This window comes from Lacerta agilis, chromosome 4 (genome assembly GCF_009819535.1).
Source record: "Lacerta agilis isolate rLacAgi1 chromosome 4, rLacAgi1.pri, whole genome shotgun sequence".
NCBI classification, from domain to species: Eukaryota; Metazoa; Chordata; class Lepidosauria; order Squamata; family Lacertidae; genus Lacerta; species Lacerta agilis.
In genome coordinates, this window is record NC_046315.1 from 53,192,959 (window position 1) to 53,219,797 (window position 26,839).

Genomic DNA, 26,839 nt, shown 5'->3' on the forward strand with positions numbered 1-26,839 from the left:
AAGCCTCGAGCCTGCAATGTCAAGAGGGGACATCCAGAAGATGTACAGTATTCCCAAGCTCAAGTAGACACATGATCCAGTTCTCCCCTACGACAAGCTGGACTTCTCGGATAGGCTGAGAGAAATCCATGATTTCAAATTGTGCCAAGGGTAGAAAAACCTTGAATTTTTCAGCTCTGCAGGGGCTCCTTAAAAGCAATTTACTGTACTAGTGGATCTCTTTGAAAGGCAGAGATGGGGAGCGCAACAACCTCCCATGCCCAGCTAGAAAACCTTGGCACCAGTTCCTTTCATCTCTTTTAGCTACCGGTATATAAAAGTTCTCCAAGTGGAGAAACCAGCCAGCCCCACCTGAGCAAACTGCTCACCTGCACTTAGAAGTTCAGAAAGATGATTGGGTGAGAGATAAGAGGGAATAAAAGGAACAGCTCAGCAAGGACTCTTCCAACTTCCTCATCCAGGGCTGACTGAACTAGAGTCAGCTTTCAAGTGCACACTTTAATACAACACCTATACCAATATCAAAATATTACTGGTGGGTTAAACAACTGTCACGTGCGTCAAATGCTACAAAGATTTTGTAAAGCCTCGAAATGCTTCCTTTGTCACTTGCTTAATTGGCTACCTATACCTTCATTTCTGAATCCCACTATCACTCTCTACCAGTTTCTTGAGTAATTCTCACTAGAGAATTGCAGTACAGTATTCAAAGTCAACTCAAACAGGGACTTGAACAACTCCGTCATTGGACAAGGTCACACACACACACACAAATCACCTGTATTAGTTTTTTGCTAATCCCCTAAAACATGAACATTTAATCCTTTGGTTTATTATATCCAGTAGTACACATACAGAGGCTTAAAGAAACAACCAGTATTACGTAATCAGAACCGTCCAGTTCTAATAACACTGTAAATAAGAAATATATGCATTAAAGAGACATACAGCGTTTGTCTGCTATCAGGTAGGCATTCTCTTACAGTCTGATCCTTCAAGATGCTACCCAGAAGCACTTATAGAATTTGGGGTTTTTCAATCTATAGTCAGCATAAAATTAAAATGGGACTTATGTACCCACTCTGCTGGGCAGACCTGTAGGGCAGAATGCCAAATCCATGCAGACATTTCTGAAAGTGGAGGACTGTTAAAGAAAGTTCAATGTGGCTCTTTCTAATAGCCTTGCAAGGTACGATGCCTAGCCTCCTAGGCTGGTCCCATTTGCTAGGGATGAGTTGCTGTGGCTTCAAAAGAGCAACTGAAAAGGAAACTCCCCCCCCCCGCAAAAAACCACCCTTCCAGCACTTCTTATACCAAACCTTGATAAAACTGCTGTTCAAACAACACAATGGAGGTTTCGCTTCTGGTCTGTTGTAGGGCAGGGGAAGTAATCGTTAATTAGTAACAGAAAGATGAAATGCTACAGAAAACAGGAAGGTGAATTCTTTCAGTCTCACAAGCAAATGGATCTGTCAAAAAGTAGTCTTATTAGGTAAAAAATATCATGCAAATATAGAACCTTTTACCAGTATTGTGATAAGCATCAGTCGCACAGTGGCCAAAATGGTTTCTAAATGGTGACCACAAAGGGATGCTTCATCAGCCATAGGCCTTTTGATGACAAAAGGTTGAAAACTGTATTATAGGAGAGCAGCTACCTTGGAGCCTTCCTACATCACAAAACCAGTAACTGTTTGAGCCTTCCCCAAGTGTAGCAACTGTAGCAACCTGCCCTCTCCCCCAAAAAATAAACCCACATAATTATGGCAAGCACTTCCGAGCACAGCTAGGGGCTCCTCTGACTTTCAGTTCACCATGCCACCACAAAGCACCTTGTAAGAAGTGACTAGACTCACAGATGCATGTAAAGCCATCACCACATGGCTCCAAGTTCGTCAGAAATCAGTACTTGGAAAGCTTCAAAGGCATGAAAGTACCTGCAAACGGCGATCTCAGAGGCTGTGCATATACACGGTGTTGGGATCTGCAGCTATCAGCAGCTATTCAGGCAGCTGTTTAAGCTGGGTGAATGTTTAGGGTAAAATTCAGCACCCTGAATCATTATGCACTGATGAACTATTTATGTAATCAAAATGTCATACAAGATACCGTGATGTAGATTGATTTTCTGCTCTATTTCCTAAGGTTAGGCATTCATTCTTAAAGTAAAAAAAAAAAAGGTGAGGCCTGGAACCAAATAATGTTGAAACTGCTATAATGGCATGGACAGGAATCTTTTAGACGAGCCATACATATATGCATAAAATGGATTCACTTCTGTACTATTTAATCCTTGAGAGGAATTAGTATTAGAAATGCAATGGGGAAATGATTTTCCATACTGAAATGCAGAGTACAATGGGTGCACAAACAAGTAGTTTTGCTAAATGTTTCCACCGGCATTTCTCCAGCTTTGCTGGCAGAGCCTCCTCAGCAAATCAACTGGGGATTAAGTAAAAGACACTAATCATTTCAAGTTATATTGTGTGAGCAACATGCAATCTCTTTCAACATATAGGCAAAGGAACATCCTAATATACTTTGGGTCATAACGTTCACCTATGAATGTAAGAGTTGAAAATATAGCCTGAGGTGCCCACTCCCCAAACAGAAGTCGCCATAATTTTCTGAAATTCTGGATTTTGTTGGGAGAGAAGCACAAATCACGAAAAGTTTGTGCATTTCTGCAACAAATAGTAAGAGGGAAATGAAAATGTTCTGTGGGGCTGGCTTTAAGGGTTGTTTATGAATGTTTGTAGGAAGCTGCCTTGAAAAATTGGGGTGAAAAATCTCTTCTATTATAAACAGCAACAGAAAATACCGTGTATCCTCAGGTATCCATTGGGGTAGGGGATACTATCAAATGTGAACTGCTCCAAAGATACATAAATTCAAATTCCAACCTTGTGAAGGCAACAGCAAGGGTGAAGCACTCTCTCCCCTCAGCTACTTCTCTGGCCTTGCTCCTTTTTCTGGAAATGATTTCTCATTTCCTCATGTGCCTTTGGGTTAATGATATATGCATCTGTATGTGACATCTACCTGTACTTTGCCCCCATCCTCGAATCCATTTTTTTTCTTTTTTAATATGACTTGTTGTTGAGTTTATATTTTTTAAAGGCCTGCTGACACCCTCAATTCAGCTAGTTGGCAAATAATGTCAGGAGTCTGAGGGAGTATTAATGTTGTCAGGTGCTGCTGGCATTTTAGCACTTCAAGAAACAAAGTCTCTTTGTGCTAATGCAGACCAAGTTGCAATCAACTATGGAGATAAAGCATGCTTGGCTGATTTTTGGACGGAGGAGTACAGGAGAGTCCAAAGCGGCCTTGGTGACATTAAAAACTGAATGTGAGATGAATGGATGTTGCTGCTGATATTCATTAGCTCTAAATGCCTATTGATGAAAATATATTATACGCTTTCCTAAGCATTAAAATTGAAGATTTACAAAGGAACAACATAAACCTTTGCATCCAAAGGTGTGATTAAATATTCTATAGTCATTTAATTTTGTTTTACATTTTTAAAATGATTTTAGTTGCATTTTTGCAGTAACTATTTTACGTGTATTTGGTTTTTTAATTAACTGTTTTGTGGGTGTTGGCTGTGTTTTTAATCTTCTACTTTATTTGTGAATCACTCAGAGCTTTTCAAGTGGTTTATAATGTTTTCTAAATAAAAATTAATACACGTATGCAGTAATCCACCTTCCCTGCAGGCAGAGTTCATTCCTCTTTTTTATCCTTACAGCAGCCCTGCATGATAAGATTTGATTGAGACTAACTAAAGACCAGCCTGGGAGCCTCCAAGGAAAGCATGGATTTGAAAGCAGGTCTCGATCAAAATCCAGCAGCACTCTATCCACTACATGATATTAGTTCTCTTAAGGACATAGGAATACCTTGGACTAGTGGCAGCCCTAGGTGAGCCATGGGATGGTGTGACTGTGAGAAGTTCAGAAACTTATAAAGCTGATGTGTCTTAACTATTCAGTTAAGATTAACCACATTTTAAGACTGAAACAACACCCAAACTGTGGGTAATCTAGAATCAGTGGAAGCTTCCAATCTCCTTGTGGACAAGAGCAGGAGAGAAGGATGCAAGGCGGGGTTCACTGTGGCTCATCCTTGTAACATGAAACTATGGTTTAGCATTATGTGCTAATCAGGCCGTTATTTGATCATCATGCAAAGACTCGTCCCACAGGTTACATTTACACATATTCCCACCATTTTTAAAGCAAAGTCTTTAAAATCTCCTTTCATCACACCCTTCAGCCTTATCAAACTCTAATTTCTCCTCAGGATAACTTCAGAAGTGCAATTCTCAAGAACTACACAAAAATGTACTTTGTGCAAGACAGCATTTTCACAGCACTTGCTCACCACATGTTTCATGAGAAATGTAGCTTCATCTTTTCCGGCAGGGAGCGCATAAGGCGGGAAGCCACTTATCCCATCATTAAAGATAGATAGGCAACTAGGTCCACAGCGCAATGAAATCCTCATGTCGCAGCGTAAGAGAAACTTGACAAAGTCTCCTGTACTTGAAACTAAAGTAAAGCAGAGAGGAAAAGACCTTCTCTAAGCAGAATATTTCATCTCCAAACATAGCTTCTTGCCCTGGGGCTGCCGAACAGAAGGAAGCATATTCAGGTCTCCACTAGTGGCCACAAATGATGGGCCCTTGGAGACTGCCTCCTCCGCCTCCCAGAAATAACATCATGGCAAGGTAAACACCAGCCTGGCCCCAATCACTGCTCAAGAAAATGAATAGTTGCAAGGAGTTTGCTTCCACCATCCCTGCCAGACTCCACTCCACCTGCCAGTTGCCCTGGGAAAGGAAGCTAAGGGGTATCTGACTAGTATCAGTTTTTGTATATAGTTTTGTAGTAGCACACAGCTAAGTAAAGTTTGTTCCTTCTAATCCAGTCCTTGTGGCTCATTTTTTTTTAAATCCACTTCTGGGAATCTAGCAGAACCATAGGGCTTAGGTCCATGTTAGTTGTTTTTTTGGGGGGGATCCATTTGCAACACTGGAAACCCATAATATCATGGGAGTTTTGCTCACAGAACAAAATTCTAGATGGTATTTTGGCATACTGTGGGGTGAATCACGCGGGAACAGAAGCACACAAGCCCAGAAAAGGAAGGAGGAGGAGTGACAGGTCCGATGATGTCTACTGTTGTGGGCACACAGGTACCGCTGAAATTTTGTGCAATGTGATGGCAAAGGCAACTCCCAATTTAGGAAGATCCAAATGATGCACAATTGCACACTTGTGCATGGCACCAAACTGTGGCCCCCAAACTTCATAAAGATGTGATAAAAGGGGCGGGGCAGAGTGGGCTTACACATGCTCCCACAACACGCGTGGGGGTCCAGAATGGAACCCCCATGCAATCACAAAGCTACAGTTCCGTAACCTCAACAGGTACTCCAGTATAAAATAAATGTTAGAAATTAGAATAGAAGCTCTAGTAAAACTAGTGTAATTAAACCCCACATCTGAATGCAGCCTTGCAAAATTACTATGGGGGATAGGGGGAAATCTCCTTAATTGGAAGTCTTCAAACAGGGTTAGACAATCCTCCATTGGGATGTCCTTGCTCTGAACTTCCTGCATTGAACAGGGGGCTAGACTAGATAGTCCACGAGGTGCCTTTCAATTGTATGATTAATGTAGAAGCTGTACCCATGTCCTGTATATAACATGAAGACACATGAAGCCAAAGCATTTCTGACAAATTGGGCCCCCTCTGTCAGACACTTATTAATTCATACATTTTGAAGTAACTCACTTACCCTATCAGAGGAAAGATAAGTGGATGTTCTCTCCTCTTCTCCTTTAGTAGTCATCATTATATTTTTAATATCATCCCTGCTGTAAAAAGACTTTTTCGCACTTAAAAGTAATCTAAAGACTTTGCATCCATCCTGAAGCCTCTTTGCATATCAGGCTGAGTAGCAGTTTCTAATTGAAATGATTTTTCATGGAGTTAAATTGTAAGAGGCGATGTAAGCGATGCAGTTAAATTATTTATTCAGCTCATTTAAAATTAATTAGATTTTACTCTGTACACAGCCAGGCTATACCAGAGTGCTTGATTTTTAAAACCTCTATCATCAGGCAACAATGGATGATGGCTTTTCCCTTGTCACTTTTGTTTTACTTTTCTCTGGAGACTTTGAGAATCCCAGATCAAATCACAGCTAAATGTAAGGCATTCCTTTGAATTAAGGCACAAATTGAGAAACGGGAGTCTCAAAATTTGAACAAACTAAACCAACCTCACACATGTTCAGAAAATGTGGATATCCTACCCTGACACGTGGCCAGTGGAGAAGCTTTAGCCACTCTCAATCCCAACAGAAATAAAAAATAAAAAGTTGCTAGGTGGATAGCCATTTTTGAACACACAGCTTGGGATGTGGTTGGTCTCAATTAGCTACAAAAGTGTTGAATAATGGGGAAATGGTTCATACTGGGAAGCAGGGAAAGGGGCAATCCAAAATGGGTTTGATCACTTCACCTACTCCAGTTTATTTTTAAAAGAGAAAAAAAATCTAGAGTGTTGGGTAACTGGTAACTCAATGGTTTCAAGAACAGCACACTTGGAAAATGGCAAACCAGATAGAAGACTTCTATAGATGAAAAGCAAAACATAAAACATTTTAACAATCAAAGAAGTCAATGCAAAATAAGAAGAGTTATAAAGCAAACCAATCCTTTTTAGTGCAGCCTCTAAAGACTTCACCTTCTGTTTTCAGTACAATATATTCTCCAATACTGTAAATAATACGTATCTGCAAACTCATCCAATTCTGAAAAGAGTCAACTTACTATCATGAGTGCTCCTTTTGAAATTCCCTGTAAAGCAAACAAGATTTTCTACACATTCTATAGAGTTTGATTCGAATCAACTGGGGAAAGGCTGCAGCTCAGTAGGGAAACACATGTTTTACATGCAGATGGTCCCAGTTTCAAACCGCAGCATCATCTTGTAGGTTTGGGAGGAGCCCTGTCTCAAATACTGGAGAGCCACAGCAAATTAGTGTAGCATAGACAATACTGATCTAGACATATCAATGAACTGACTTGGTATGATGCAGCTTTGTATTTCCTAATATTCACACGCTTTCATTTTGAAGTAGTGTAACCTAGTATCTCAGCTTCTCAATATAGAACAAAAAAAAAAGTTCAATTAAATTACATCATGGTTTGAGCAACGCACATGCTTGCAAATTTTAAAAACATTATATATAATGTATGGAAATGATATATAATTTCAGGGCTGATTTGAAATTTCTCAAAAAGATATTTTCTAGATAAGAATGGCCATATTTCCCCAGAAAATGCATAATGGGTGTGACCTAAAGTCCTTTACATAGAGATTTTCCTGCTCTTGATTATGAAGAGAAATGCACCAACCAGGATTTCCCTGCATGCACTGGGGCAGCTCAATCATGACCAACAAACTTAGCACAAAAGGGTGGGTGGAATTCAGTGCAGCACTATGTTGAACATTCTCTTGGTGCAAATGTATCAACCTGCCAAACAGAATGATCCCCCCTCTGCTGCATGCTGTTTTGGGGGTTTTCCCAACCCTCACAGTGCCAACTTTGGGGGGCACAGGAGAAAGAGTGAGAAAGCCCCATTTTGCAAGCAGAAAGTGAATTCCACCCTTTGTTTTCTGGGTTCTGTCTAGGTCAAACAGAATGAACGCTTAGCTCAAGGCGCCACCTTATAAATGTCATATAACCCTGAAAGAACACAGAATGCCTTTCATAAAAAAAGACACCATACAAATATTTATCTGCAAACCAATAATGCAGTCTCTAAAGTGTAGTGTTGCTAGGTTACTGCCAAGATCCTTTTTAGCTTGAGACAGTGTCATAGCTTTCTAGCAGTTGGCGATTAAATGAACAGTAGAAGTCTAAAATAAAGCACAACAAAAAGAAAGGGCAACCTTGGTATGTGCAAAATCAGCTAGCCAAAGCTGGGGCTTTTTTTTAAAGATTAATACTCTGCAATGCTAGTGAGAACAGGAATTGGCTAAGCCTCAGTCATACAGTTACATACACTTGGTTCCAAGATAGACTGGATTGCTCCACATATTAGTGTGTTCTGTGATCTTTAGAAAAGAGTACACAGTCACACATACACAAACCACCCCAATTTAATGATGCTCCTTGGTTCTTTCATCATATCACCAGGTCTCGTTCTCAGTCTTTCATAGATCACATTACTAACATTATTGCTACTGAATTCAGTTCAAGGTGTTGGTGCTTATTAATAAAACCCTTCTAGGTTGACCATAGGGGTGCGGGTGGCACTGTGGTCTAAACCACAGAGCCTAGGGCTTGCTGATCAGAAGGTTGGCGGTTCGAATCCCCGCGACGGGGTGAGCTGCCATTGTTCAGTCCCAGCTCCTGCTCACCTAGCAGTTCGAAAGCACGTCAAAGTGCAAGTAGATAAATAGGTACCGCTCTGGTGGGAAGGTAAACGGCATTTCCATGCGCAGCTCTGGTTTCCCAGAAGCAGCTTAGTCACGCTGGCCACATGATCCAGAAGCTGTCTGCAGACAAACACCGGCTCTCTCAGCCTATAGAGCGAGATGAGTGTGCAACCCCAGAGTCGTCCGCGACTGGACCTAATGGTCAGGGGTACCTTTACCTTTACCTAGGTTGACCATATGAACATCCTCACAAAAGAGCAAATGCATTCATCAAAATAAAGTGCCCCCCACAAAACTTGCTTAAAGTTACATGTATAGATAAAAATTTATAAATCATTAGTACAGTTTAAGGAAAAATACTGTGTGCCCGCTCAACCTGTTGTCCAGGTGCTAACAGTTAATGGGTAACAGAAAGGCCCCCACTCCCTCTATTTAAAAAACAAACAAACAAACATTTTTAACCATGCTTGAGCCAACAACCTGTCAAATAGTTGACACTTCAAATAGAGGATAGTCCTCTGTAAAGTAGGACACAGAACATCCTAGGTCCTTTGTTGATTCACTCCCACATATCTCAGAGAACACTGCCATTTTCTTCTCTGGTCCTGTTCCAAGTTTAACTCTGTTTAACACTGAGGATGCTGGTGATGAGGAGCAGGGCTTTTTCATCCAGTGCACAGAGGCTGTGAAATTAACTCTGCCATGAGAGCCACATTTCCCCTTCTTCACTGGCCGTCCAGAAGAGGAACAAGGCTTATCCCTCCTCCTTGGCCTTTGTCTCAGCTGGCAAGTTGTGTTTGTTCTCAATGGAAGTTCTTTTCAGTTTTGAGTTTATTTCATTAATGTTTTATTTATTTTTACCCTGTGACCACCTTTGAGGGCTGGAAATGTGACTATTAAATTATTTTAGTATTTAGAAAGTCCCTTCAAAACATTAAAGCAACAGCGGGGAAACTTTTTTCAGCCCAAGGGCCACATTTCCCAGTCAGCAACCTTCCGGGGCCCACATACCAGGGATGAGGATAGCCAATGGGGAGGAGTACGTTGGGCAACAGATGTGACGCCTGTGTTTGTATAAGAGCCTACATTCAAGCCATGCACACACAGCTCTCTCTGTATAGACAAGAAAGAGACATCACCTCTCACTTCAAGGACACATTCCAGCCAGGCAAAACTTCTCATGGAGGGAGTAGGGCAGGGCTGGTGAGGCTTGGGAAGAGGTGTGGCCTTTGATGAGTTCCCAGAACAGACATAGGCAAACTTGGCCTTCCAGATGTTTTGGGACTACAATTCCCATCATCCTTGACCACTGGTCCTGTTAGCTAAGGATGATGGGAGTTGTAGTCCCAAAACATCTGGAGGGCCAAGTTTGCCTATGCCTGTCCCAGAACCTGACAGAGGCCGTGTGTGTGTGTGTGTGTGTGTGTGTGTGTGTGTGTCACATTTGACCCATGGACCCAACAATCCCCACCCCTTCAACCATTTTAGAAAGTGAAAATGTTTTCTGGCAAAAACAAACATGTACAAGTATAATCAAAATTTTGTATGCCACTGAAAAACTCATCTAAGAAGAAAAATCACCCTCTCAACCACAAGTAAAACAAAAAAGCAAAAAGAGAGAAATTCTTTTGGTTAGTAACAGCGGGGGAAGCTACAAAGGCAAAGGCAGACAATGCAAAATATGGAAACATTTCCAAGTGAGTAAACAACAAATGAAGGATTATCCTTATTTGCAAGAACTCCATTCCAGCAAGAAATTGATCCAGGGACCTCTGAATCCCAAACCATTAGGGCTCAGAAAGAATATTCTCCCTCCCATCTTTTTTTATTAGTATTAGCCTGCCTTATGAAACAAAAGCAAGGGCCTTGTGTGGGAAAAGAAATACAAAAAAACCCTTTTATTTTCAAGATGCGATATTATCAAAATTTGTTAAGAGAACACATTAGCATGCAGCTCTCACTCAACGTGAGTTTATCACATATTCCACGAAAATGCACATACATTTATGTAAGCCCTTGAGAGTGTCTCCAGCACTTTCAATACATTGTCTTGTAATCCCTGCAGCAGCTCTGTAAGGTTAGTCATTACTATTCCCCATATTGCAGGCTGGGGGTGGAGGAGAAAAGAATGAGTTTTTAGAATTCGTTCAGGACCAAACTAGGTGTGACCATTTATACATCACATCAACACATCAGTTGAAAAAACAGTGAACAGCAGATGATGAGGGCCCCAATTTTCATCAGGATCACTGTGTAATAATAATAATAATAATAATAATAATAATAATTTATTTATTTATACCCCGCCCATCTGGCTGGGTATAGGGAGGAGATATTTAACCCTTTCTTCTTCCAGCAGAGCCCCAGTGAAAATCTCTCCCACAGCTCCCTCTAGTCTGCTTTTATCAGATCCACTGTCATCAGTTAGCAGGCCTGCTGTCATCAATGATAATCTTTCGTCCCCAGGCTACTGGCAAGGAAAAAGGAGGAAAGGTTTTTCAGCTTTATCTTAATTGTATAAAATCAAAACTTGTACAATTAATAATAATAATAATAATAATAATAATAATAATAATAATATTTATTATTTGTACCCCACCCATCTGGCTGGATTTCCCCAAGCTGCTGGGCAGCTTCCAACAAAAATCAAATACATTAAAATATCACACATTAAAAGCTTCCCTAAACAGGGCTGCCTTCAGATGTCTTCTAAATGTCTGGTAATTGTCTATCTCTTTGACATCTGAAGGGAGGGAGTTCCACAGGGCGGGCGCCACTACCGAGAAGGCCCTCTGTCTGGTTCCCTGTAGCTTTGCATCTCGCAGTGAGGGAACCGCAGGAAGGCCCTCAGTGCTGGATCTCAGTGTCCGAGCTGAATGATGGGGCTGGAGATGCTCCTTCAGGTATACAGGACCGAGGCCATTTAGGGCTTTAAAGGTCAGCACCAACACTTTGAATTGTGCTCGGAAACATACTGGGAGCCAATGTAGATCTCTCAGGACCGATGTTATGTGGTCCCGGGGGCCACTCACAGTTACCAGTCTAGCTGCCGCATTCTGGATTAATTCAAGTTTTTGGGTCACCTTCAAAGGATGCAATCCACATAGAGTGGATGCAATCCACATAGAGTGCATTGCAGTAGTCCAAGCGGGAGATAACCAGAGCATGCACCACTCTGGTGAGACAGTCTGCGGGCAGGTAGGGTCTCAGCCTGCATACCAGATGGAGCTGGTAGACAGCTACCCTGGACGCAGAATTAACCTGCGCCTCCATGGATAGCTGTGAGTCCAAAATGATTCCCAGGTTGCGCTCCTGGTCCTTCATGGGCACAGTTACCCCATTCAGGACCAGGGAGTCCTCCACACCTGCCCTCCTCCTGTCCCCCCAAAAGAGTACTTCTGTCTTGTCAGGATTCAACCTCAATCTGTTAGCCGCCATCCATCCTCCAACCGTCTCCAGGCACTCACACAGGACCTTCACCGCCTTCACTGGTTCTGATTTGAAAGAGAGGCAGAGCTAGGTATCATCCGCATACTGATGAACACCCAGCCCAAACCCCCTGATGATCTCTCCCAGTGGCTTCATATAGATATTAAAGGTCATTATTTTGCTATCACCTTAGATGTGTGGAAAAATAAGAAGCACAATGAAAATGCTCCTATTCCCAAACTAGTGGCTTGTTACATATTCAAGTACTTTTGGCTTTGACATCACCTAAAATCAGGTTAATGTGCCCTTTTCAAGGAAGGGACACTATTCAGTTGCTAAGAATGGCTGCAGAGAAATTCCTTAGAAACAGTATATGACATCATAAAAGAATGCTTTGCAGCAGCTTTCATTGTCTGCCCATTTATATTAGCCTCATCATCCATAACAAGTGTTTAAAAAGCTGAAAAGCAACCATGATGCATTAATATATTGTGTCATGATGCATAATAATTAGAACCCTTCCCCCAGCTCCACCGCAGAGTTTCTCCCAGTAAGCATTTCATTGTAAAGGCTTTGACAAACACACCATTTAGGGAGTTTCAAAGCTACAGCCATGCAATTTGTCAGCATATATATTAACAGTAAGGAGGTTTAAAAACAAGGAAGAACAAAAGACCACACAATGCATTTCATGAATCTCCTTTTGACTAAAATATCCTATGTCTGGCAGTCAGAAAAAGTTATTAACCTGCCATTTCAGGTGGGACCAAGTCCATGAAAACAGTACAATAACAGGTATCCTGTACTGTGGATACCACTCAGGGTTCTGTGAGTTGGTCTGTGACCGTAAAAATAAATTCAAGATTCAAGACTCAGGGTTCTTTGCCTTTGGAATATTAATCAACACAATTCCCCTTTGGGAATCATTTCACTTTCCCAAATTATAATTCTTTTAAAAAAAAACTCAGCTTCAAACATAGTTGTTCAAAATAGTATCCATTTTCCAAATGTGGATCATTACATGTGGAAATTATCAACAGACTTGGAGGATCCCCCAGTTTTTTACAAGTAGAGTCGTACCCTGGAAGTCAAACAGCTTAGTTCCCAAAGTTTTGGCTCCCGAACGTTGCAGAATAACTGTTTCAAGTTTGCAAACCATTTTTGGAAGCCAAACGTCCATCAGGGCTTCTACAGCTTTCGATTAGTTGCAGGAGCTTCCTGCAGCCCATCAGAAGCTGCACTTCAGTTTTCGAATGTTTTGGAAGTCGAACGGACTTTGAGAAAGGATTCCGTTTGACTTCCAAGGTACGACTGTACCACGTCTTTAGGGGGAAACCAGTGGGGGGCAGTCATGACCAACCCTGGGCTCCAGTGCCAAGAAATGAGATTTCAACTATTTATTAGGAAGAACTTCCTGATAATACAACAGCAGAATAACAGTGGCACAGACTGCCTTCAAAGATAGTGGATCGGACTCTGCTTCACTGGAGGTCTTTAAGCAGATGCTGGATGGCCACCCATCAAGGATGCCTTGAGCCCCCCTGCATCGGTAGGGGGAGGACTAGATGACTTTTGAGGTCCCTTCCAACTATATGATTTTTAATAAATTGTCTCAAGCACCAGCAAACTGGAGGTCCTGTCCAGCTTTATGATTCTGTTACTCTAAGGCAGCAACTGTAATTCCACTTACCTGTGGGAAACCCCCAGTTAATTCAATAGGACTTACTTCTGAGTAAACATGGTTAGTATTATTCCGCAAGTGCATTGTGCCGTTTACGCTATCAAACGGCGGGTTCCTGACAAAGCTGCCTGGTGCTCTTTAGCTCCAAATGTGTTGAGTCACTGCCACAGTCAGTTGGGTTTCTATGGAAATACTGCACAAATAATTGGCTGCTAAAGCAAGACTGTATTGCTCATGGCTGCACAAGAGCTCTTCTGCGGCTGCTACTACTCATGCAGCCAGGATTGTTAAATTCAGCTCTTGGCTCACACAAATATGTTTTCACGTTATGGCAAGCATGAGATGAACTGTTAAAAGGAAAGAGCAACATTAGGAGATCTCTGCACACATTAACCACTTGAACAGGTCTGTGCAGTTGCAGGGGCAGGAGGGCCTCACCAACACTAACTTTGCCACACAGGCCATGCAGCTCCCCAGTTCCACTCCCTGACATGGAGCAGAGCTCTACACGTATAGGCTCCATTGGCCACTGTGTCCTCACCCGCAACTCCCACATCATGCAGAGTCCACCAGTGTGGTGCAGTGGTTAGAGTGACTGGGCTGAGAGCTGGGAGACTGGGGTTCTAGTTCTCCCTCAGCCAAAAGGTTCACTGGGTGACTTTGGGCTAGTGACTGTCTCTCAACCTAACCTACCTCACAGGGATGTTGTGAGGGTAAAACAGGGAGAAGGAGAACCATGAATGTCACCTTGAGCTCCTTGGAAGAAAGGTGGGAAACAAATGTAATAAATACATAATGGAGATACTGCTCTAGCACAGAGGTCCATGTGCATAGGCTTCCCTTTCTCACTTGCCCATGCTCCATGTATGGTCAGTGGGAGTTGGGGGCAGCTGTAGAACCATGTGGTCTCTGGGTGGAGCTAATGATGGTACACCTTCAATTGTGAGGAGCCACTTCCCATGATTGATACAGGAAAGGGGAGATTGGAAATACTGTATCAAGGAATGCAGTAAATTCAGTAAAACATGACAGTGGCAACATTATGGCTAGTTAAGAAAACTTCCCAGCTCTTTCAAATATTGTTTCCTCTTGAGATACATATTCACAGATATACAAATCGCAACATCTTAAGTGACTTTGGGATAGTATCTTCCAGAGACTATCCAGATAGAAAATAAGCTTTCAAAAGTACCACTAAAAATTACATGTTCGGACGAACCATTCTGTATTCCTTAAACGTGGAAGAAAATACAGGTATACAGCAGTTTGACCTCTTCTCCCCATTTCAAGGAATAAATCTTAGAAGCTGCTTTATCAGCAGTCTCACGTAGGCAATACAGATGAGTCAAATTCCAACCAAATTAAGATTCGTAGTGCAATGATAGGAGGCAAATTCTCCAGGTTTTCAAGAAAAAAAAGCTTAAGGGTGATGAGTAGAAGGCAGACCAGGGAACTCTCGGGTGATGGTTCATGCATACATATATTAACACTTGAGGGACTGCGGCAAAAATACTTGTTGAACAACACTTTGATTTTTGTTTTTTTCATGAAATTGCAGGATACACGCATTTTTATAAATAAATACATGTGCAACAGCCACCACTTGTCAAGTAGCACCCCTAAAGCTTTCACATCATCACCTCAACCACAGTATGTTTCCATGGAAACAGTTCGTCCATTCAGCTGCAAGCTGAGTAAAGAGACATTGGACCAGCGCATCATCAAATGATGGCTGTTCACATGTGAATCAGCCACAGTTCACACAAGTGATAACCTTATTAAAAAAAACTTCAATGAGTCACAGCCAGAAAGTATGCGTATGTATGTACGTATGTATACTTGCACCACAGAAACTATCTTGCCTCTCCTGCCTGCTACAAGTATAGCCCACCTCCCAACACGGAACTCTGCATTTTCATCTGGCATGCCACCAATTCCCCCTCCATTGAGCTGGTGCTGGCCTGCATCTCCCATCAGCCCCAGCTAGCATGGCCCATATTCAGGGATGATGGGAGCTGTAGTCCAGCAGCATCTGTATTCAAACCACATTTTATCTTCACCACTCTGTGATTAAACAGGGTGATGGGAACGGATGGGGAAGATACCAGTTCAAATTGCTACTCAGCCATGAAGTTTGCCGAGTAAGCTTCAGCAAGACACTCGCAGAGTAGTGAGGATAAAATGAAATAACCCCTTAAGTACTGTTCGGAAATTCTTGGAGGGTGTTCAGGAACAAAGTGTGATCAATAAATAATTACTGTCATGCTAGCAAGGCTCTCCTCCTTGAGAAACTGCACCCAGAGTTCTTGTGTACCTACCACAACAGCAGTGCATCAGGTGGGAGAGAAGCGAATGAATCCTGTCTTGTATGCTGCTTCCTTTCTTCTTTTATAAGACTTGTAAAAATGGTTAAAACACCATGTAACACTGGAACCTGCCATATGTACTTTGAAGGAGAACCCCACAGAACAGTCACTATTTAAATCAAATTGCCTACAGGAGGTGCATTTCCCTATTCTTATACAAGCTGAAAGCACCTCTCTCCAAAAATGAGAAATTCAATGGACCACCTCACTGGATTGAACTTCTTGCAAGGACAACAAAAACTGCAATGGGCTTTGCACATTTAAAAGTGTTATGTAAATGATGACACAATAATTTTTCCCCAAAGAGAAAAGTGAGAATAGCAAAACAAAACATCCACTTGGAGGGATCTGCCAGATCTACCAGCTGTTTGTTGTGATTTCAGAATACCACAGAAGTGACAAAAGGATTCTGGCTCTGATCCAGAACTCCTTTCAAAAATTACAACCATCAATTCCAACACGGCTAATTTGCAAATGTCTTTGATGGCATCACTTTAGCATTCACCTCAGAAGGCCAAACATTTGCCATGCTATTTATGTGCAGAGACCTACAAGAGAAAGGGAAGGAAACCCAGAATTCAGAGGATAATGCCTTAAGTAAGCCATGCCCTCTGCAAACAAAACAAGATTCAAAAATCCAACTCTGCTATCTCATGGAAAGCTTAGGAATGGAAGATCTGCTGATTTTGGTTCTCTCAGTACCTTATTCTTCCAATCTTATATTCCTTTTTCCACATTTCTGCAGCAATTCATTATTTCCTTTTTGTTTGTTTGTTTTAATTCTCATGAAAGTGAGTGAAAATTTTAGCGCAAATTTCTCCTAACAGCCACCGTTTTGCCTAATGTACACATTTTGGCAAAGCAATTCCCCCTAATATAATGCAATTCTGCATGTTATTTTCATGAATAGATACATTTTTGTGCACACTTTACCCCAGTTATATGCATTTTTGTACACATTACTTGGCTGGAGAACAGCACTGAGAAATTCGGACAAATACGGGTCTTGGAGGATGACTATATTTTGGTTCCTGTATTGTTTCACAAAGTGTAAGTTCACTTTTAAATACAAACTAAATTAATTTTCTCCCCGATCTCTACTCAAGAAAGAATAGGTCTGTGGCTCAAATAGGTTGCCATCATTTTCCAGGCAATGTATTCCAGATATATTACACAGCTACTGTGCAGAGAAACAAAGACATATTTGGAAAAGCTTGAGTTCCCCACCCACCCCTGAAAATGAGGAAGTGAAGAAAAGAAGCTACATTTTCAGTCATCCCCTTAACCCAAAAGTCTGAGATAAAGATACAGAAAGTATTCCAACAGCAAATCAGTAGATTTAGAACTAAACTACATTATATAATTAGAATTATCAGTTGCTACATACTTCTCACACTTCCCTACCCCACTGTTGCAGTTTGGAGTGTCATCCTCAAAGGGGAAATGAAAGGGCAGAGCGAAGTGGGCACAATACTGACAGTTTGCCAAAAAAAAAGTGATAAACTGTGGTCTGGGCTCTTCAGTATGAAATGACCACACACCTGCCAACATTTTACATACAGAACAGTTCTACTTTCTTATGTTTAATGAAGATGGGGTTTAAAGGTTTGATAGTAAAGTAAAGCAACAAAAGCAATAGGTTTCAACTTCCACTACAACCTCCAATACAACCAGCATCCTCTAGCACATTTCCTCCCATCTAAAGCAGGGCAGGACAACCTTTTCAGCCCCAAAGGCTATTTATTTAGCATTCATTTTGATTTGTTTGTGGGGAGCTTAGAAGACGTTGCATCAAAGGACATGTGATCCCACATTTTCAAATGCATTCCCCCATCCCGATAACCAAAAAAAAGTGTGATCTTTTGGGGAAACTACCATTGTGCAGCCTGTATTTTCTGGGATGTGAATGAATCCTATGTGGAAATAGCAACAGACTGGCAGTACCCTCAGAAAACATAAAAATGCTGTTTAGGAGAACAAGCACAATATATATACTCTCCCCCCGCCCAGCAGCCTCACGCCATCTTTTTTCCATGTGTGTATTGTGATACATAGTAAAGCATATGCTATCATTCAGAGAGGTTTCCTTTAAAAAACAGAACTAGAGGGTGAAACCTACTAGAAGCATTCCAAACAAATGATATTTGGTGGGGGAAGAGAGGAAGGGAAACATTAGTGTCCATTTTGCCTTGCTCTAGCTTACTGTCATTCGGGTGCAGGGAATCAAAAACAACCTTGGCCATGTCTTTATTCAATCTGCTACTTGTTTTTCCCTTCAGAGGCGCAAAACTCAAAGAACAGTAGTTTAGAAGGAAAAAGTGCAAAAAGCAACACATCTATTTAAACTGTAAAGTATAGCAGAAACATCATCATCCTTAATAACCAACTAACACTTCAAGCAGCGTACAACTGTCCGATAGGGGTCAATGACCATTGTGATACATTCCTGTAGTACAGCACTAACTTAAAAATTTAAGCACCAGAACAGTCAGTCTTTAGTCTTGGCTATTTAAAACAAGAAATGATAGTGTTAATGTAAATCCTGAATTCCAAGTACATCATTGGCTTAATCCTCTAAGCCAGGGGTTGACAACTTTATTTTCTTTTTTATGGCTCTGCCCACTGCCAACTGATAGATTGCCTCCCCCTAAAGAAGGGGAGTTGTGGCTCTCATGGCAGAGCCATAACTACCAGTGTTCTGGAACAATTCATCCAGAACAAAGAGAACACTGTTTAATTTTTCACCATGGTCTGCTCAGATGAGAATTCCCTAAACCGTGCAGGTCTACTTAGATGTAAGCTCCCCTCTGCATAACTATACACAGGATTATTATTATTTTTACATACAACAGACCCAGATAAAGTAATTTATTGACTAATGTTGTATACACACATAAGGCTGTAAAGCTTTAGGGTTGTATCAAGTGCTAGACATAATCAGAGTGGACCCACTGAAGTTCCAATGGGTTTGTTCTGATTTGAACTCAGTTGCATCCAATCCTTAGGCTGCACTCCTAGGGGCACTTACATGGGAGTAACTTACATTCCACACAATCTGACATTTCTGTTACAGGCAGGTAGCCGTGTTGGTCTGCCATAGTCAAAACAAAATAAAATAAAAAAATCCTTCCAGTAGCACCTTAGAGACCAACTAAGTTTGTTCTTGGTATGAGCTTTCATGTAGTGTGCATGCACACGAAAGCTCATACCAAGAACAAACTTAGTTGGTCTCTAAGGTGCTACTGGAAGGAATTTTTATTTTATTTTGTTTTGACATTTCTGTGTAAGACTAGTTCCACTATTAGAGGCAGTATGCTTCTGAATACCAATTGCTGGGAGTCGCAGGAGAGGAGAATGCAGCTGCACTCAGGTTCCTGCTTGCGGACTTCCCATAGGCATTGGGTTGGCCTATGTGGGAAAAGAGTGCTGGGCTAGGAGGGCCATTGGCCTGATCCACCAGCACAGCTGCAAACGTGAGTTGCAAGTGTGTTGCTGGAGTTTGAAGAACGGCTGTCCTAGGCAAACAGTAAAACCCAGATTGAGAAGATACCCATAAATGTGGAGACACATTTGGTGGCTCCAACCAATGGCAGCTATTTCGCTATTAAGAAAATGTACCCATTCATAAAACAGAACATTTCCTAGTGATTTAAGAAAAATGCAGGCTTAGAAATATAGCAAGGGAATATAGCTAGTTTAGTTCTTCAGGATAGAATGAGCAGAGACCTGTGCAAAGGCATGAAGCATCCAGGACCCCTTTCAGCTAGGAGCTGGAAAGAAGAAAAGAACAATAATGGCAGAAACAAAAGGCCTACAAACATGTCATGAGAGAAACTACAGTGCCTTTAACATAAAAAGCAATAACTAGAGGAAATGATGGGAGAGAGGGAGGGAGGGAGAGAGCCTTCTGCATCAGGCTACAACAGGAGCTCTTAAACGCAAGGCATTCAAGCGATGGAAAATGCATTCATTCAGAGCATTTAGCGCATAGGATTAATCAAATTATAATTTAATCATCTGATCAAACACTAATTAGCATAATGACTTGAGGGGGAAAGCTGCTAGAGAAAAGGCGAAAGAACACCTTGGGGTACCCAGAATGTTAGTGCCACATGATCATCCACAGTTACTGTTTTATTTGCCTCTTCTCTCTCTCTAACCATATCCACACACACCCCGCTCCCTGTTTAAAAGGAAGGAGGGGGGAGAGTTCCGTGGCAGAGACTGGCTTCAACAGAAGTCTGTCATCAGCACCGCAAACTGTTCTTTAACAGTAGTGATGTTGCCTGATTAGCTATCGCTGTTTTTATAATTAAGAGAACATTAACAATCTGCTTTCCATTAAGGAAGATTTAAGGAGCGAAATGCACAAGTTCAAGCTCTGCTATTCCCTGCAATATGCAACTATCCTCTGCAATAGTATTGGCGGTTTTCAAACAGGAAACTTGATTGCTTATAAGAAGCCTCTCTTCTGCCATTTATGTGTACCTACAATTGTCGTTAATGCACAGCAACAAATGAGGCAGTCTGAGATAGATAGATGGATGGATGGATGGATGGATATCGGCACATCTACCTCAGCACTGTATTGTCTACAGCAGGCATGGCCAAACTTGGCCTTCCAGCTGTTTTGGGACTACAACTCCCATCATCCCTAGCTAACAGGACCAGTGGTCAGGGATGATGGGAACTGTAGTCCCAAAACAGCTGGAGGGCCAAGTTTGGCCATGCCTGGTCTACAGTGACCAGCAGTGGTTTCCTTCAGACAGGAGTCTTCCCCAGCTCTACCTGGAGATGCTCTGCCACTAATACATGTGGAAGAGAGGCATTTTGAATGTCAATGTCTTTTAGGCATCAGACATCCACTTGCAACCCTTTAAACCACTAACTTTAGCAGGGATGGAGAGAATTTCAATTTTGTTTTGCATTTCAATGAGAAACCATCCAACTCCCACTTCTCAAAGCAACATATGTACTGAAAGTCAGCTACTCTTTGAAATTTACACTTTGATCTTTCAGTGCAGTTCTCCAGCCAATCAAAGTGTACAAAAGTGCATTTATTAGAGGGAAGTGTGCATAAAAATGCATTTATTAGTGAAAATAATTCAATTCAATCATATGCAAAATGCATTCTATTAAGGAAAGTCCATGCAAAAATGTTTATGTTAGCCAAAGCAACATTCAAAAATGTGTTCATGTGGAGAAATTTGCACTAAAATGCTTATGAATGTTCATGTGGGGTGTTGTGTGTGTGTGTGTGTGTGTGTGTGTGTGTACACAAATTACTCATTTGGGAAAATCAAAAACTGAGAGGAAACCAAAACAGACAGATTGGTCTATTCCCACATTATTGCTTATTTACTGTATTTTATGGAAAATTGTAAACCACCCTGAAAAATGTTTAACTAAAGGTTGTGGGCCTGGGCAGGAGCCCAAGGATGCCAAACCTCAATGCCAGTGCTTTGGCTATAATTTGATACTACTCACATTCAGCATTTCCTGATCATTAGGGATAAGACGGTCAGTAGGGTTAATGTCCATTTAAATAGCTAAGAATGTCATGCAATAATCTGACTGAAGTTTCAAAATAAACATTACATTTAAAATAAAAAGCAGGCAACATATCAAAACATATGCACTCTTACTCACAAGTAAGTATCCCTGAACTATGGAGATCTGCTCCTGAGGAAAAATCCACAGCACGTGGCTGAAAGCTAAAGTAGCTTTATAATTTATTTATTGCATACCATTTATAGGCAGCCATGAACCAAATTCTCTGAGAATTAAAACAAGTAACACTTCCAACAAAACACAGCCTATACATCACCATTGAAAAATGCAAGGTTTGGCATTAAACTCTGAACAAATGGCATTTTGAACACAATTTCCACAAATAATTTCACCTTTGGATGTGTACATCAGCAAGAGAACAGTCACATTGATTTAAAAACCAACAAGCCACTGCCTTTAAAAAAAGAAAAGGGGGGGAAAGTATATGTGCTTTCTAGAGATTTGTAAAAGTTGCCAGCATTATCTGGAACAAGAGGGAAGAATTTTGGCAGCAAAAATTACTATCCAGCATTAAAAGAGAAACAGGGTTCAGGAAGAATCATACGGTGTGGCCCAAAAAAGGAATGCCTTCAAGTATATGCTGCCTGGTTTTGCTTGTATTTTTCCATTCTTAAAGAAAGGATTTCCTTTTAAAAATACGAAACAAATATGCATGTCACATTTTATATTAGTGATATATTTCTACAACGGGGGGGGGGGGGGGAACGTGCATAAAGGCTGTGGGAAAATACCTAAAAATTATCTGAGTGCTTTTCCTCCAAGGTCAACGAGGATGCCTAGACATACAAAAATGTACTCTATTCGCTCACAAGTACCGTACATAGATGATCTTGCAGTCTGATGTTATGCACCTTTACTCAGAAGTAAGTTATATTATATTCACTGTGGCTTAATTCCAGGTAAACAGGTACAGTTTTACAACTTAAAGCTGTGATCCTAAACAAGCTCATTAGAGAGCAAGTCTTACTGAACTCGAGACTTACTTGAAAGTAAGCATGCTGAGGAATGTGCAATCAGAGAAGAGCCCTCCTTGACAAGATCCAGCATTCACTTCTCAATTCCCTGGTGGGCGTTTTGATAAATGAAAGCTGTCACTTGTGTGTCAAACCCTTTGAAACAATACACAAAGTGCCATATTTGTTTTCCCAGTACCAATGAAGTCATTAAGTGAATAACCTACCGTGTTTCTCCTAAAATAAGACACCGTCTTATATTTTTTTCTCCTCAACAAAACACAGTATGGCTTATTTTCAGGGGATGTCTTATTTTAACAGCGTTGCATCGGTACGCTGCATAGCCACGCCTCTCCAGGCTGTTTTAATGGGAGGTGCTGCATCACTATGGCTTATTTTCGGGGTATGGCTTATTTTCGGGGAACGGCTTATATTTCGCAAATACATAGAAATCCTGCTATGGCTTATTTTATGGCTATGGCTTATTTTAGGAGAAACACGGTACTACCTACACCCACACCATAACTTAACTTGCATTACTCAGGAGTCAAGATGGACAAATCTGCCAATATGGGTTCTCCAGTCTTAAATTCAGTTCTGTAGCAATTTGCATTTAAAAAACAAACCAACCCAGCATTTTAGTGTAAACTTCTCATATTACAGACATTTGTATATGCTGTTTTGACTAATACACACATTTCCACGAGCAATGTCCCCTAATATAATGCATTTGTACATTATTTGCATTTTATGCATACTTTTTATGTGCTTTTTTGTATACATTACTTGGCTGGAGAAATGCACTGCAAAATTCTGAGTAGTATGGATTTCAAAGAATGGCTGTGTTTTGATGCACATATTGTTTTGGAAAGTGTGTATTAGCTAGGTTAGCCTTTAAATGTGAACTGAATTGAATTTCTCCCCATCCCTATTCAGGAGACAAATGGCTGAATATTGTTTATTTTGATCTACTTTATACATTTATACGTTGCTCTTTAACCAAACAGCTTCCAGAGTGGTTCACAAAAACAAAACAATTAAAATTAGTAAAGTATAACATGCAAACAAAATAATGAAGATAATCAATTAAATCTGTATATTATTATTACTTTTTTTAAATAAAAAAAAACTTGTCTTCAAGACAAACAATTTGAAGTTGGTTTCCCCCCCCCCAAATCTTGACACTTAAAATATTTTTTTAACACACACACATACAAGATTAAAAACTATATTAAATTATTGGATTAAAATCTGTTATATATTGATTATGAACAGCACTGAAACCAGTTTGCACTGTTTCTTCCAGCTCAGCATGAATTTTTCCCCAGAATATGGCAACTACAGTAATGAAGCATATATCTTTAGTATAGTCACAGAGTACACAGTCCTTCCACAATCAGGGTTAATTTTTCAACAAATTGGTAGTCAGGTGTGCAAGACAAGATTTACCGGTACCCCCCAGTTTCCACTCTTGATCAATCACCAACTCAGCACTCACAAATACCAAAAAAGTACACTGAACTCACAGTAGTTTCAGACTGTAATGAAGCTACAACAGAATAAATTGCTAACAAATAATATCGTTCCTATTTTACATAGCATTCACATTTTCCAGGAAGAGAGATTTGCTATTGTATTAAAATTTACTCCCACAATGGCTTCAATAGCCCATTTCCAAGATCATGGCAATATTCTGTTAATTTTAAAATATTTGCTTGATGGAACATCAATAAGAAATCATACCACATGAAAACTGTAGACATGCAAGCAGCAGCCTACACCCCAAAGCAGTGTAGTAAATAATATTACAGCTCGAAAGAACTTAGAATTTGGACACTGGCGCCAGACAGGAGCATCTTCCCTGTGCAATAAGTAGCCTTGAAAAGATCACATGCAGTGAAGGTAATTCTGTTGCTGCTTCTACTGTCAACATCATTAGATTAACAACCATGTGCTCAGTCTTCATTTTAGAATGATGCAGTACATGGTTCAGATGCCTGGAGTGGTATTTCATCAACCTAGCCTGGTGCCCATTTGTTTTCATCTGGCTTTGTTTTTGAAATCTTAAAACAATGCATTGTGGGTATCACTAGCATTCGGCCCCAAAATATTCTGCTGCTAATCCGATTCCTAATTTAATCTCTTCTTCTCAAATTATAGACAAGCCCTAGGACAGCAGGCATTTAGTATGGAGGTGACTCTCCTCAAAGCCAGCGTATTTAAAAAGGACTTTCTATAAATAGGACTGCTGGCTCAGTCTTCCTCTCTGCCTTCTGAGTAAAAATAGCTTAAATAGAGAGACAGGCAAGACTCATTAATCTCTTTGGCCGCGATCCAAAGAGCCAAAAGCAGAAGGGGGGGACACACTAGTGAAATTTGGTGCCTGAATGTATACACAGTCTTTACACAAGTTATGTGCACAATTAGCTGGCACGAAACTGTGTTCAGTTACAGAACACACTCTTTAGCTAAAATTTAATTTACTCCCACATATGCTACTCAGAAAAAGATGGTGACTATTTCAAAAGCTGTAATGTGCCTCTGCATGCAGTATAGGATCTACAGACCCACGTCTTTGGTCATTCTGTCTGAGCACAACCTCAAATTGTCTTATTTCAAGCAAATCATATAACATTAACCAGTTTGTCAGTTCAGACAACAGAATAAGTCACATTGGAGGAATGGAGGTGGGTGGGGGACAGCATCTTAACCCAGGGTTTGCTATGGCTCATCTATGACATGCTTAACTACATTTTATCAGGATATTCACACAGAGGCTTAGGGTGTGTTTATCTCCTATGGGTGCAATTCTACACTCCAGATACCCCAGCTGGATAAACAGAGGAAATGGCGGAACACAATTCCTATAGACCTCTTCAAACCTAGATACGTTGGCACAGCACAGCTTTGTGGATATGCCAATCCAATTCCCTGCCAGCATGTCTGGTATTTTTTTATTATGGGAATTTCTACCCTGTCCTTCCAACAGCTTCCCAAGGCAATGTCTTGCCAGCATAAGTCTTTGTGACTCACTCCTAGGTCGATAACCAGTGGAGGCGAACTGTCAGGGCAAAAAGCCTAGTGGGCAGATAGTAACATAGGATGTCAAAGGTTGGCTAAAAGTGGGAAATGGACCACACAGAAACCTATCCAGCCTTTGCTTCCTGCCATCACTGCCACACCAGTGAGCACACAACAGACTTACAAACTCTGGCAACGCTGGTAACTGAGAGTCTGAATACTTCTTTGATCCCCAGCAGAAGACAGGGCTTTGGCCACACTTCTTGCCTACTTGCATTTCTCTTGCCAGAGTTTGTGTTCCTTTTTGTGCTTGCTTTTCCTCCTTTAGCACACCTTTTGACCATGATTCACCTTATTAATCATTTAGTCATAAAACACGGGTGCATACCTGAACAGATAACTAGCATTATATAGTACCTTTCCAAAGTGCTTTACATGCTTACGGGATTAATTCCTACAATATTTGTAACCCGAATCAGTATTATATGCAGTATGGCCATGACTGAGCTGAAAGATGGAAGTGGAAACTTCTAAGTAGCTCATGCTCTTAACACTACACTAATAAGAAAAGATGGTCAATAATTTGATGTCCTTCCAAAATATTGAGCTGCAGTTTTTTTTAATTAACTTCCTTCATCTGAATCCTAAATGCATTAAGGACTTGAGAGTCAGTGTGGTGTAGCGGTTCAAGTCACAGATTAGGACCTGGGAGACTAGGGTTCTAGTCCCACTTGGCCATGAAGCTCACTGGGTCACCTTGAGCCAATCACAGTCTCTCAGCCTAACCTACCTCACAGGGTTGTCACAAGGATAAAGGTGGGGGGGTGGAGAACTATGTATGCCACCATGAGATCGTTGGAGTAAAGGTGGGATATAAATGAAATAAATAAAATTTACATGGAAGTCAAATTTATTCCAATGGAACATGTTGCACTTATTCAACTGTGTACACGTTACTGTTTAATTCTGCCTCCAGTGTTCTCCCACTACAGGTGTCTGAAGCCATGCATACATGACAATAGCCACAGTCCATATCTATCCAGTGGGTTCTTAAGAGATCCTGCTGTGTTTTCCCACAAACTGGCTTATATCAGATTTGAAAAGGTAAGCCACTTTCATTTCACAGTTAAACTGAGGTGTGTACATTTGAGAAAGCCATCGTGCATGTGCAAATTAGGAGCGGAGTGCGAAGTTGACAGCACGGAGAAACCAAACAGGTCACGTGCATCAAGTGACGACATTCTGCCCCATCTCTGGTGTACAGCGAAATGCAAATCCAACTTGAAACACAGCAGAGGAAACGACCTTGCTGCAATTTAACACTAATGCACACAAAGCCTTATAAAGGATACCAATGC

The 26,839-nt window shown here is 41.0% G+C and overlaps 1 protein-coding gene across 5 annotated transcripts in view; it reads right to left on the reverse strand.

Moving 5' to 3' along the window:
- The window catches only part of DSCAM (DS cell adhesion molecule), a 325,361-nt gene that overhangs the window by 293,026 nt on the left and 5,496 nt on the right, over positions 1–26,839 (reverse strand). The gene's annotated exons all lie outside the window — the stretch shown is intronic.